Source organism: Zingiber officinale, chromosome 10B (genome assembly GCF_018446385.1).
Source record: "Zingiber officinale cultivar Zhangliang chromosome 10B, Zo_v1.1, whole genome shotgun sequence".
Classification (NCBI taxonomy): Eukaryota; Viridiplantae; Streptophyta; class Magnoliopsida; order Zingiberales; family Zingiberaceae; genus Zingiber; species Zingiber officinale.
Genome location: NC_056005.1, coordinates 48,618,378 through 48,630,890, shown reverse-complemented (window position 1 = coordinate 48,630,890; position 12,513 = coordinate 48,618,378). Strand labels below are relative to the sequence as shown.

Genomic DNA, 12,513 nt, shown 5'->3' with positions numbered 1-12,513 from the left:
GTGCGACCATGGCAGAGGCAGAACAGTGCACGGCCGTGCACCCTTGCATGACCATGCGACCGTGCCTCAGGGAGCAGAAGCCAGAGACCACACGGTCGTGCTAATCGGCACGGCCGTGCAGCTTCGCCAGAGGAGAGGATGGGCGTGGTCGTGCCAACCTTGCACGACCGTGCCACGGGCCATGCGGCGCCCATACCCTAGCTTATAAAAGGGTCAAGAAACCTATTCTTGGGTTCATCTTTGGTTCGGGACTTCGTCCCTCCCCTCGGGGAAAGCCGTCGAGCTTTATCCACCGCCGTCTCTTCACGATCTGTTCATCTCTGGAGCAAGGAAGCATCCCCAAGACATCGGAATCATCAAACATCTCTTCTTCCTTTCCTTCTAGGGTTGTAAGTATGCTTTTCTTTATGTTCTGGGGTTGTTCTTCCACCACAATGGAGTAGACATCCTCTTCTAGGATTAGGAAGTATTTGTAATACGATGAAGATGTAGAACTATGTTGATTCACCTTATTTATATTCAATGAATTGTTTATGCCTTGTTCATACTTGATGAAGTTGTGTGTGTGATGTAGTTATGTTTCTTGCACGCTTTGTTGATTGATGTGGAGGATTGTTGATCACGCAAGGGGATGCCCTAGAGCGTATTGACCAAGGTACCCTCGTGATAGGGGTAACCCTTTCCGGACATCTAAGACGTTCCCTTAAAAGGAGAAATAATCCCATAGGAATTGCTGCTCTCGTAGAGAGAGTGCTCTAGATCGTATACCCGAGGGGCCCTAGTGACAAGGGTAACCCGTTCACGGATGTCTAGGACATTCTCTTGAAAGGAGAGGTAATTCCTCCATAAGGAAGTAGGAACCCGTACCATCTATCTTTATCCTTATTGCTATTTACTAGACATGAATTCCTGTGATCTACCGAGGCACCCTAGTGACAGGGGTTAACCGTTACAGGATTTCACAGGGACCGTCTTTATTCGATACTTAGGGATATTGACCAATCTAACTTCCTACAAGAGCATGGACATAGAGGGTAGAAACTAAGCAATCTATGTAGTATCTCCTAGTATTACAATGAAACCGAAATCCTAGAATCCATCTCCCGAAGCTCATTCCCTCCAAGATCTCTTCTCTCTCTCTCAACCTTCTTTCTCTCTTCAATCACTCTCGTTAGTTTGCAAGCGCCAAAGCTAACTTTCGGCCGTCTAGATAACCTACTTGCGACATCTCTAGTGCTTAATCAACAGTCCCTGTGGATTCGACAAATCTTTTATATTACTGACGACAAAATCGTACACTTGCGGTTGCGTAACAAGTTTTTGACGCTGTTGCCGAGGACTGTTCACATTAACATTAGTAGATTAGCAATTTAGTTAGTCTAGACTTGTGAATAGTTTTTATTTTTCCATCTTCATAATTCAAAAAAAAAACTACATTTTTTTTATAAATTTAAATTCTGCATTTTGTTTCTTGTTTTTCATATAGCATTTCATTTCCTATCTTTAATTCTTCATTTTTATTTTTACTCATTTTATTTTGATGAGCACTAACATGTCAAGCAGGGCCTTAAGAGATTTCTCGGCACCTATTTCTGCAAGATTTATGTCTCCCATTGTGCAGCCTCTTATTGAAGCAAAAAATTTCCAACAAGACCCAGAGTTAATTTCCATGATACAAGATCACAAATTCGGAGGAGAAGTATCAGAAAGTCCTTATCTGCATCTTGAGACATTTCTAGAGCTTTGCGATTTGGTGAATTGTGAAGGAGTATCAGCAGATGCAGTTCGGTTGATGGCATTTCCTTTTAGTATCAAGGATAAAGCAAGGACTTGGTTATATTCTCTTCATCCTCAAAGCATCACAAGTTTGGAACAATTGGAGCAGCAATTTTTGAATCATTCTTTCCCTCCAAGTGGAACAATCTACATGAGGAGTTGCATCACAAATTTTGTTTAAGCAAATGGAGAATCTTTATTTGAAGCATGAGACATATTCAAGAGTCTACGAAGGCAATGCCCTCACCATGGCTTGGAGAAATGGTTGATTCTACACATATTCTATAGGGAAATTTCTTCTTCAAATAAGTGTTTGTTAGATTCATCAGCTGGAGGTTCATTTATGGACAAGAGTATAGAAGAAGCTTATACATTAATTGATCAAGTGACATTGAACCTCCATGGATGGTCGAGCAAAAGTTGGATGGAATCTCCCCTAAAAACTCAAGAAGTACAAGCCATATATACTAGGGAGCCTGTCAAACGAAATACAATTCAACCACCCAAGAATGTCGAAATTCGGAAGTCACAGAGTGAGGAGTTCAAACATTTGGGGGCAAAGATTGAGAGCATAGTTTCAAAATGGTTCAAAGAAGATCCCCCTCCTACACAAATAAGATCTAGTGAAAAGTGTAATGATAGTAAGTTGAGGAGCGGCAAGAATCATGAAGAACTTCTAAAAAATGACTTGTATAGAATTGAGGAGAAGTACAATAGAAGACCACATGAACTCAGTTCCATTATTCCAGGAGGTTCCCAAATGCCACAAGTACCTTTCCCTCAACGATTGATCAGACCATCACTAGACAAGCAATTTGAACCTTAGCCATATGCTCAACCATTCCAAAGACTTTCACTAAGGGTTCCTTTTCCACAAAGGCTAGTGGGGGCTAACGAAGATAAAGATCTTGGAAAATTCTGTAATACAAAAATGCTTGAGTGTAGATTTCTGGATGTATATGAAGATGAGGACTCTTCAAATGAGGATTGTGATAATAATGCAGTGGATAACAAGTTTTCAGATCTTCCTCCAGATTTTACAGGATGTTATAGTGACATTGAATTTTCAGATGATGAATGTATTAAGGTAGATCAACGCAAAAATGCAAACGAAGTCAATGATCCTCCTATAGTTGATTCTCCTGTTGAAGATATAGACGTTGGTTTATTTTTTTGATGCTTGTGTTGATAATGATGATTTGGAAGGAAGTGTAGGGAGCTGTGGTGTGGAAACAACATCTCAAGAATCACCTCCTTCATCCACACAACCTTTAGAGATTATGAGAGTTGCAAGAATTGAACATGTTGTGGATCCATGTGTAGGGACTTATGCAGAGTTAACAGAGTCTCAAGAATCACTACCTTTGGAAGTACCAACACCAGAGCCAGAGCCAGAACCATCATTTGATTTAGAGGAAGTCACATCCACATGTTTAGAAATTTCAGGTATCTCTCAGCAAAGTAAGGTTAGTATTTCTTGTGATCTTTTGGGAAATTTTATAGAGGTATCTACCATTGACTTTGTTGGATGTGATTCAGTTTTTATTTCTTATTCTGCTTATCTTAATATGGTTATGGCTCTATCTTATCTAATACGTTTGCGGGAGATTTGTATTTTCTTTGCATGTGTAGATTTTCATGGGGCTTATAATTGGAAGCTCGATCTGAACCGTCTTCGACCTCCTGAAAGAATTTCCAAGAAGACGAAGATGGAGAGAGTGATTGTTCACTTTTTGATGAAAGCTCCCTCCATAATAAGAGCCCTTGGTAAGAGGGTTCTAAAATATCTTACCCCTCCAAGAGCGAGATTTCGATGAATCTAATGAGGTGGTCGAGCTAATGACCTTAAACAAGCGCTTCTTGGGAGGCAACCCAAGTTCACTTTCCTTGTTTTCTTTTATAACTTTAGTTCTTTCTTTATAATAAACATGTATCCTCTACTTAATTTTTGTTGTCTATCTTCTTTTATAGGACTCAAAGATTAGGAGGAGTGCAACTACATGGTGGAGAAGTTAATGACATGGATACTTGGCACGAATCATTTGGTAACTTCTCTTACTTTTAATCTCCCCTACTTTATTTTTAGTTTTCATTGGGACAATGAAAAGTTTAAGTCTGGGGGGATGCATTAGATGCATTTGGTTTTTTTTTGTTTTCTTCTTTTTGCATAATAAAATTTTTGCTAGTTGCATCTTACATCACATCATGATTGCTTGTTCCTTGTTTCAAAAATACTAGCACGTTTATTCTAGATTTTATGTGTTACTTATGGTGCTAGTATGTTTAGTGATATATCTTTTTCTATCTTTGATAGCATGAAGCGAGCAATATTTTTACTATAAGAATTTAAGTATTGGCCTTGTTTTAGGATCTCTATACACTATGCCTATTTTTGATGGTTGATAACTCTAAAATAGTCATGATTCATAGAATTGGACTAGTACTTGTGTTTCTATGGTGACCTCTCAACTACATTTTGGTTACTGGATAAACTCAGATCATGTAAGCTCATTTGGAAAAATCAATTTAAAAAAAAAATGGAAAAAAGAAGGTTTGTTCAAGTTTGATACTTTACAAACATTCAAAGAAAGAAAAAAAATAATAAGGGATAAAAAAATAGTTGTCGTGAGTGGAAACTAACAATTCACCCTTTTGAGACCGAGTTAGGTTACTAGGGAAATGAATGCTATGTTTCTCTTGATACTGAGTATTCCTTTGAGACCTTGTGTAGACGATGCATAGCATTTTTTGAGGGGAACAAACCCTGTATATGGCAGGTAAGTGCCTATCACCGGAATCATAAGGAACGCAATTTTATAACGACTTGACTAGACTTAGGGATTGAAACTTGATAAATCAAAGCCACTTTTGGACTGAGCATGGAGGACTACTACTTAGGTCATACTTAAACTACTTTTATATTTTGCTCACCAATGAAATCATTTGATAGAATTAGATTGACTTACTAGAGATTATGATGCACTATCTAACCACATGAATCTAGATTGTGGGTTTTACTTGAGGACAAGCAAAGGTTTAAGTCTGGGGGTGTGATGTGCGCAAATATTATGATCATTTACGCATGTTTTAGCGCACATTCGCGTACTTTATTCATATATATTCATTGCATGATTGCCTCTTTCGTCTTATATTCCTTATATATATTCTTTTGTTCGAATATCTACTTTTTGTTTGGTTTTGTGTTGACAGAGACGACTTTCAGAGCAAAAATGACGATTGTCTATGCACCGAAACAAGCAAAAGAACATGGTCGTGCAACACACGGCCGTGTGACCAGACAAAAGGGAGCAGTGCATGACTGTGCACCCTTGCACGACCGTGCGACCATGGCAGAGGCGGAGCAGTGCACGACCGTGCACCCTTGCACGATCGTGCGACCATGGCAGAGGCGAATCAGTGCATGGTCGTGTATCATTGCACAACTGTACCACCCCAGGCCTCGACAAAGGAATGCCCGACCGTGCATCCTTGCACGCCTGTGCCTCAGGGAGCAGAACCCAGAGACCACACGGTCGTGCCAATCGGCACGGTCGTATAGCTTCGCCAGAGGAGAGGATGGGCATGGCCGTGCCAACCTTGCACGGTCGTGCCACGGGTCATGCGGTGCCCATACCCTAGCTTATAAAAGGGGCAAGAAACCTATTCTTGGGTTCATCTTTAGTTTGGGACTTCGTCTCCCCTCGGGGAAAGCCGTTGAGCTTCATCCACCGCCGTCTCTTCACGATCCATCCATCTCCAGAGCAAGGAAGCACCCCCAAGACATCGGAATCATCAAGCATCTCTTCTTCCTTTCCTTCTAGGGTTGTAAGTATGCTTTTCTTTATGTTCTGGGGTTGTTCATCCACCATAATGGAGTAGACATCCTCTTCTAGGATTAGGAAGTATTTGTAATACGATGGAGATATAGAACTATGTTGATTCGCCTTATTTCTATTCAATGAATTGTTTATTCCTTGTTCATACTTGATGAAGTTGTGTGTGTGGCGTAGTTATGTTTCTTGTACGCTTTGTTGATTGATGTGGAGGATTGTTGATCACGCAAGGGGATTCCCTAGAGCGTATTGACCAAGGTACCCTCGTGACAGGGGTAACCCTTTCCGGACGTCTAAGACGTTCCCTTAAAAGGAGAAGCAATCCCATAGGAATTGCTACTCTCGTAGAGAGAGTGCTCTTGATCGTATACTCGAGGGGCCCTAGTGACAAGGGTAACCCGTTCATGGATGTCTAGGACATTCTCTTGAAAGGAGAGGTAATTCCTCCATAAGGAAGTAGGAACCCGTACCATCTATCTATATCCTTATTGCTATTTACTAGACACGAATTCCTGTGATCTACCGAGGCGCCCTAGTGACAGGGGTTAACTATTACAGGATTTCACAGGGACCGTCTCTATTCGATACTTAGGGATATTGACCAATCTAACTTCCTACAAGAGCATGAACATAGAGGGTAGAAACTAAGCAATCTATGTAGTATCTCCTAGTATTACAATTAAACCGAAATCCTAGAATCCATTTCTCGAAGCTCATTCCCTCCAAGATCTCTTCTCTCTCTCTCAACCTTCTTTCTCTCTTCAATCACTCTCGTTAGTTTGCAAGCGCCAAAGCTAACTTTTGACCGTCTAGATAACCTACTTGCAACATCTCTAGTGCTTAATCAACAGTCCCTGTGGATTCGACAAATCTTTTATATTACTGACAACGAAACCGTACACTTGCGGTTGCATAACACCAGGAAGTTATACGCTTAGCGGTTGGAGATCCATGTCGTGGTATGCAACAAGGAGAAGGCCGAAGGATCCCCAGATCAGCTTCGACCTAGCGACTTGGAGGGAGTGGAGATGCCTCACGATGATGTGCTGATCATCCGGGCGGTAATTGCTAATTACACTATTCACCAAACTTTTGTTGATATAGGGAGTTCAGTGAATATTATTTTCAAGAAGGCGTTCGATCAATTACAAATTAATCGAAGTGAGTCGCTGCCCATGACGACCCCACTTTACGACTTCACGGGCAACGAGGTACTGCCGCTCGGACAGGCCCGACTGACCATCTCGCTTGGAGAAGAGCCACTAAGGAGAACCAGGACCACAAACTTCATCATGGTGGATGCACAGTCGGTCTACAACGCCATCCTGGGCCGACCAACCCTCAATGAATTCTAGGTTGTGGTATTTGTTGGAACCCCAAGGTTGTTTTGATGTGATCAACCAAGTTAGGTTAGGTCCTGTGGTGTTTTAACCTTGTGTCTAAGTGTGTAGGAGCTTAGGAACACAAGAAGTCGAGCAAAAGATGCAGCTAGCGAGAAGGATGGCATGGGAGAGAGACGACAGGCTCGGTGCGTCCGGGGGGCGAGGTGCTGCGGAAGAGTACACGGGCGGACGAGAAGGAAGCGTGCAACATTTCTGAGGGACAAGAAGCTGGAGCGAAACGGTGCTCAAGAAGGCCAAAATTGGGTTCGGGTGAGCCTTATTTTGGTTGGCCGAAATCACCCAAGTGAGCGAAGCGGAAGATCTAGACCGAGGCAAGCAGAACTGGAGCAGAGAGCCCGGACCAGTCTGGGCGCCCAAAATGTGACCTTTGACCAGATCACGTTTGACTGTGATCCGTTGTGAAGGGGATAAAGTTTTATCCCCTTCCAGGCACCTGGAACCCTCCAGGCACCCCGACCAAGGTTATAAATACAACCTTGGTCCAGAAGCTTTTCAATCAATCAAACAATCACTGTAACAACACTTGTGCGCTCTTCTTTTAGTTTAGCTTCTCATTTCTGTACTTTCAATGCTGTAAGAGGCTTCTCCGCCTAAAGGAGATATTTCGTGCGATCCATTCCTTGGATTAACAATCTCCCAGGTTGTAACCAAGTCAAATCCATGAGCCTCGTCTTTTTAGTATCTTTCTTTATTTAATTTACACAAGTGTTCTTTTAAAAAGTCCGAGAAGGGTATTTTGGTTTTATATTGTGCAGGGTCATTCAACCATCCGATAACCGGCCACCAAGGAGACCAACAAGTGGTATCAGAGCAAGGATGCTTCAGGAGGACTAACCACTGATCAAAGCAAAAGTGATGGTTGGACCAAGTATATATCCGCCAAAGTTCGAGGGGGAGTTCACTAGATGGAAAAAGCGAATGCAGGTATTTTTTAAAACTGATTTCGATTTACTTCTAATAATGGAATTCGACTTTATAGCATCGGAAGGTAAGGAAAAATACCAGTGGATGAAAAAGGAGCAGGTCGACTACGTGACAAACGACAAAGCAGAGTTCCATCTGTTGAGCGCCCTTCCGCCACAAGAAGTCAACCGGATCGGCAACTATGATTCAGCAAAGGAGCTTTGGGAGAAGTTCCTTGAGCTACATGAAGGGACATCCGAAGCCAAGCTCGCGAGACGGGACTTACTTCGCAACCATCTAACCAACCTACGGCTTGTAGAAGACGAAACAATTACACATCTTCACTCAAGAATTAAGGAGCTCATCACTGGACTATCGAATCTCGGAGAAAAGGTAAGTAACCAAGATTCGCTAAGGTACGCGTTAAATGCATTCCCTAGGAATACGAAATGGGCTTCACTAGTAGATGCTTTTTATATCTCTAAAGACTTAGAAACTATTACATTAGAAGAATTATTTTCTACGTTTGAAGTGCATGAATCGAGATGTGCAGCTACGAAGGAGCTGAAGCACAACATCGTCCTCAAGGCAACAAGAGATGAGCATGAGTCAGAATCTTCTCTCGACGATGAGGAAATGGTAATGATGGTAAGACACTTTAAAAAGTTGGTTAATTCAAGTAAAATTAACCATCTGCAGGGTAGAAAGAAAAGGACGATCAGATGCTACCACTGTAATGAAGAAGGGCACGTCAAAGACAACTACCCCAAGTTAAGGAACAAGGACAAAGATAAAGGAAAGAAGCCTGTCCAAACAAACAAGTTTAAGACACTAAAAGCGACATGGGACGATATGTCGTCCGAATTAGAAGTCGAGGCCTTCTCTGGACTTGCATTAATGGCAAGCCATCAAGATGAGGACTACGATTCAAGCTCATCCGAAATGAGCATCGAGAGAATCGATGAAGGGGGAGTTACATCGGAAGAAAGCAACAGTTCAAGGGGAGCCACGGATAACGAGATCGACAAGGTAAGTCAGCTATGATCTCTTCCTCCTGATAAATTATTTATTTATTTTTAAATATTAACTAAAGATTGCTGCAAATTAAAAAAAGAGATTAAAAATTTAAAATTAATTCTAGCTAAATCTTGCCCGTTAGAAGAGTTTGACAAAGTAAAATTAGAAAATGATAATTTGCAAAAAGAAATAAATAAATCTTGCATGCTCATCTAATACAAGTTTTAGAAAATTCAATAATCTAAATTGGTATTTTAGATATCACAAGGGACAAATTAGGAATATTTCAAAGAAATATGTCCCTAAGAAAAACCTAATTAACCCAGTTGACTGGAACCTACATTGGGTTCCGAAGTCATGTTTAACTTGAACCTTAATTTAAATTTAGCGCTTTTAGTAAGAAAATTAAACATTTAATTTCTGTATGAGGCTTTGTCTAGAAGTGGTTGATGATCCAATAACCAAAAAGACCTATTGTCTCGCCACAACCTGGAAGTCAAAATATTGAAATAAAATGTTTAATTGACTAACTGATAAAACATTAAATTGAGATTACTTAATACTTTAATTTTTTTTTAAAATATTTTTCTTACTTGGAAATGTCTCAAAAATATTTTGCAAAAATGTCTAATTTATTTTTTTACTTAGAATTTTTTTTTCTCAGCTTGAATTTTTTTTGAAAATTCTCAAAAATATTTTTTTTGCTTGAAAAAAAAAACTTAGAAAAATTTTCTCAAAAAATAATTTTTAAGTTAGTCAAAAATATCTTTTTGCTTGAAAGTTTTTAGTTAGAAATTTTGACAAATTTTTTCAATATTATCAAAATTTTCAAAGTTTTTAAAATTTGATAAAGTTATCTCAAAAATTTTCTACCCTTAGATTTTTTTTTACCCCATTTTTATGTGATCAAAAGGGGAGAAGGAAATATTAAGTCTAGGTGGAGTAGATTCAATTTTTATATTTTTTTCACTTTATTGCTAAATTAATTATTTTAACTTTATGTCTCTTTACCCTAACTTAACTTGGGTTGCTCACATCAAAAAGGAGGATATTGTTGGAACCCCAAGGTAGTTTTGATGTGATCAACCAAGTTAGGTCCTGTGGTGTTTTAACCTTGTGTCTAAGTGTGCAGGAGGTTAGGAACACAAGAAGTCGAGCAAAAGATGCAGCTAGCGAGAAGGACGACACGAGAGAGAGCCGACGGGCTAGGTGCGTTCGAGAGATGAAGTGCTGTGGAAGAGTATGTGGGTGGATGAGAAGGAAGCGTGCGACATTTCCGAGGGACGAGAAGCCAGAGCGGAAGGGTGCTCGAGAAAGCAGAAATTAGGTTCAGGTGAGCCTTATTTCGGTTGGCTGAAATCACCCAAGTGAGCTAAGTGGAAGATCTGGACCAAGACAAGCAGAATCAGAGTAGAGAGCCCAGACCACAAAAAGTCAACAAAGTTAACTTTGAGGGTCCGGGCGCTCGAACCAGTCCGGGCGAACCCTTCCGGGCGCCCGAAATACGATCTTTGACCAGATCACGTTTGACTGTGATCCGTTGTGAAGGGGATAAAGTTTTATCCCCTTCCAGGTGCTTGGAACCCTCCAGGTGCCCCGACTAAGGCTATAAATACAACCTTGGTCTAGAAGTTTTTCAATCAATCAAACAATCACTGTAACAACACTTGTGTGCTCTTCTTTTAGTTTAGCTTCTCATTTCTATGCTTTCACTGCTGTAAGAGGTTTCTTCGCCTGAAGGAGATACTTAGTGTGATCCATTCCTTGGATTAACAACCTCCCCAATTGTAACTAAGTTAAATCTGTAAGTCTCATCTTTTTAGTTTCTTTCTTTATTTAATTTACGCAAGTGTTCTTTTAAAAAATCCGAGAAGGGTATTTGGTTTTATATTGTGTAGGGTCATTCAACCCTCCGATAGCCAACCACCAAGGGGACTAACAGTATCTACCAATTGCCAAAAGATTAAGTTCCCAATGGATGACTGTGTGGGTGAAGTAAGATGCGATCAGCTGGTCGCTCGGCGATGCTACGTCGAGATGGTCAAGACCAAAGCAAGAAATTCTCGGAAGAATCTGCGCTTGGAGGTAAACGTCATCATCAGAAAGCTTCGAGGGATGGTCTACGAAGAACCTCAAGTCCCGAATCATCCAAGATGGATGGAGGCCACCATATTAATTACGGTCGATCGGGAACATGCGAAGAATGCAGAGCGGTTGTAGAGCGCGAATCATCTCCAACCCTACAGGGTTAGATGAGAGGTGCGCGAGTGAATTTATGTAATTTTGTATGTCTCCCGAATGCATGGTAAAATATGAATGAAAAGTGAAGGCCTTTTTGAAATGTGTCTCCATCAACGGTCGAGCGGCGACCTTAAACGCGAGTCATCATTAGCAGTTGAGCGGCGACCTTAAACCCTTGTCTCCATCGACGGTCGAGCGACAACCTTAAACCCTTGTCTCCATCGACGATCGTTTGTCTCTATCGACAGTCGAATGACGACCTTAAACCCTTATCTCCATCGACAGTCGAGTGGTGATCTTAAACCCGAGTCTACGACAAATCGTCGAGCGACGACGTTAAACCCTTGTCTCCATCGACGGTCGAGCGGTGACCTTAAATCCTTGTCTCCATCGACGGTCAAGCGACGACCTTAAACCCTTGTCTTCATCAACAGTCGAGCAACGACCTTAAACTTGAGTCTTCATATATTCTTTAATAACGGTCGAGAGGCAACCTAAAACCCGGGTCTTCATCAATAGTTAAGCGGCGACAATAAACCCTTAAGTCAGATACTCCCATGTCGATAGATCGGGTTTGAGTTATATTAGGGCCACAGGCTCTAAAAGTCGAGCGGCGACTATAAACCCTTGAGTCAGAGACTCCCATGCCAATCAACCAGGGTCGAGCGATACTGGTCATGGATCACCATATCGGATCTTCTATCTCCCCTGTTCGGGGTCGAGTGGTCTTCATTGGTCTCGGACCAGCATAGTGGATTCCCTTATCTCTCCCATTCGGGCTTGAGCGATTTTCACTGGTCACAGACTAGCTTATCAGAGCATCTATCTCCCCCGTTTGGGGTCAAATGATCTTCACTAGTCACAGACCAGCTCATCAGAGCACATATCTCCCCCGTTCGGGGTCGACCGATTTTCACTCGTCTTGGACCAGCACGTCAGATTTCAACCTCTCCCATTCAAGGTCGAGTGGTCTTCCCTGATCTCAAACCAGCATATGGGATTCCTTGTCTCCCCCGTTCAGGGTTGAGCAGTCTTTGAAAGCTCAGTGAGCGGCCGAACGTCGATGAATAACCCATCGTCAACCCAGACTACTCAAAAGCTTGAAGTCTTCAGAATATAGCGACCGTTCGGCGCAATTCTTTAAAATACTCCTAGGGTTGAGCGGGAGATCGCAGAATCATGGACTCTGAATACTAGAGGGGTCGATCGACTGATAGAATAATCATGAACGAGGCCACGAGCTCTTGTAAATAATCAAAAGGAGTTGAAAAACATACAATGAGGTAAAGCTCATCTAAACAGATGAGCATGCATTTAAACTTCAAAACTTTTACATCTTA

The 12,513-nt window shown here is 41.4% G+C and overlaps 1 non-coding gene across 1 annotated transcript; it reads right to left on the bottom strand.

The window, feature by feature from the left end:
• Window positions 1-1,925: 1,925 nt before the first annotated feature.
• LOC122030675 lies at window positions 1,926-2,031 on the bottom strand. The gene has a single exon (XR_006125538.1). It is a non-coding gene; the product is annotated as a small nucleolar RNA R71 (small nucleolar RNA).
• Window positions 2,032-12,513: the final 10,482 nt, after the last annotated feature.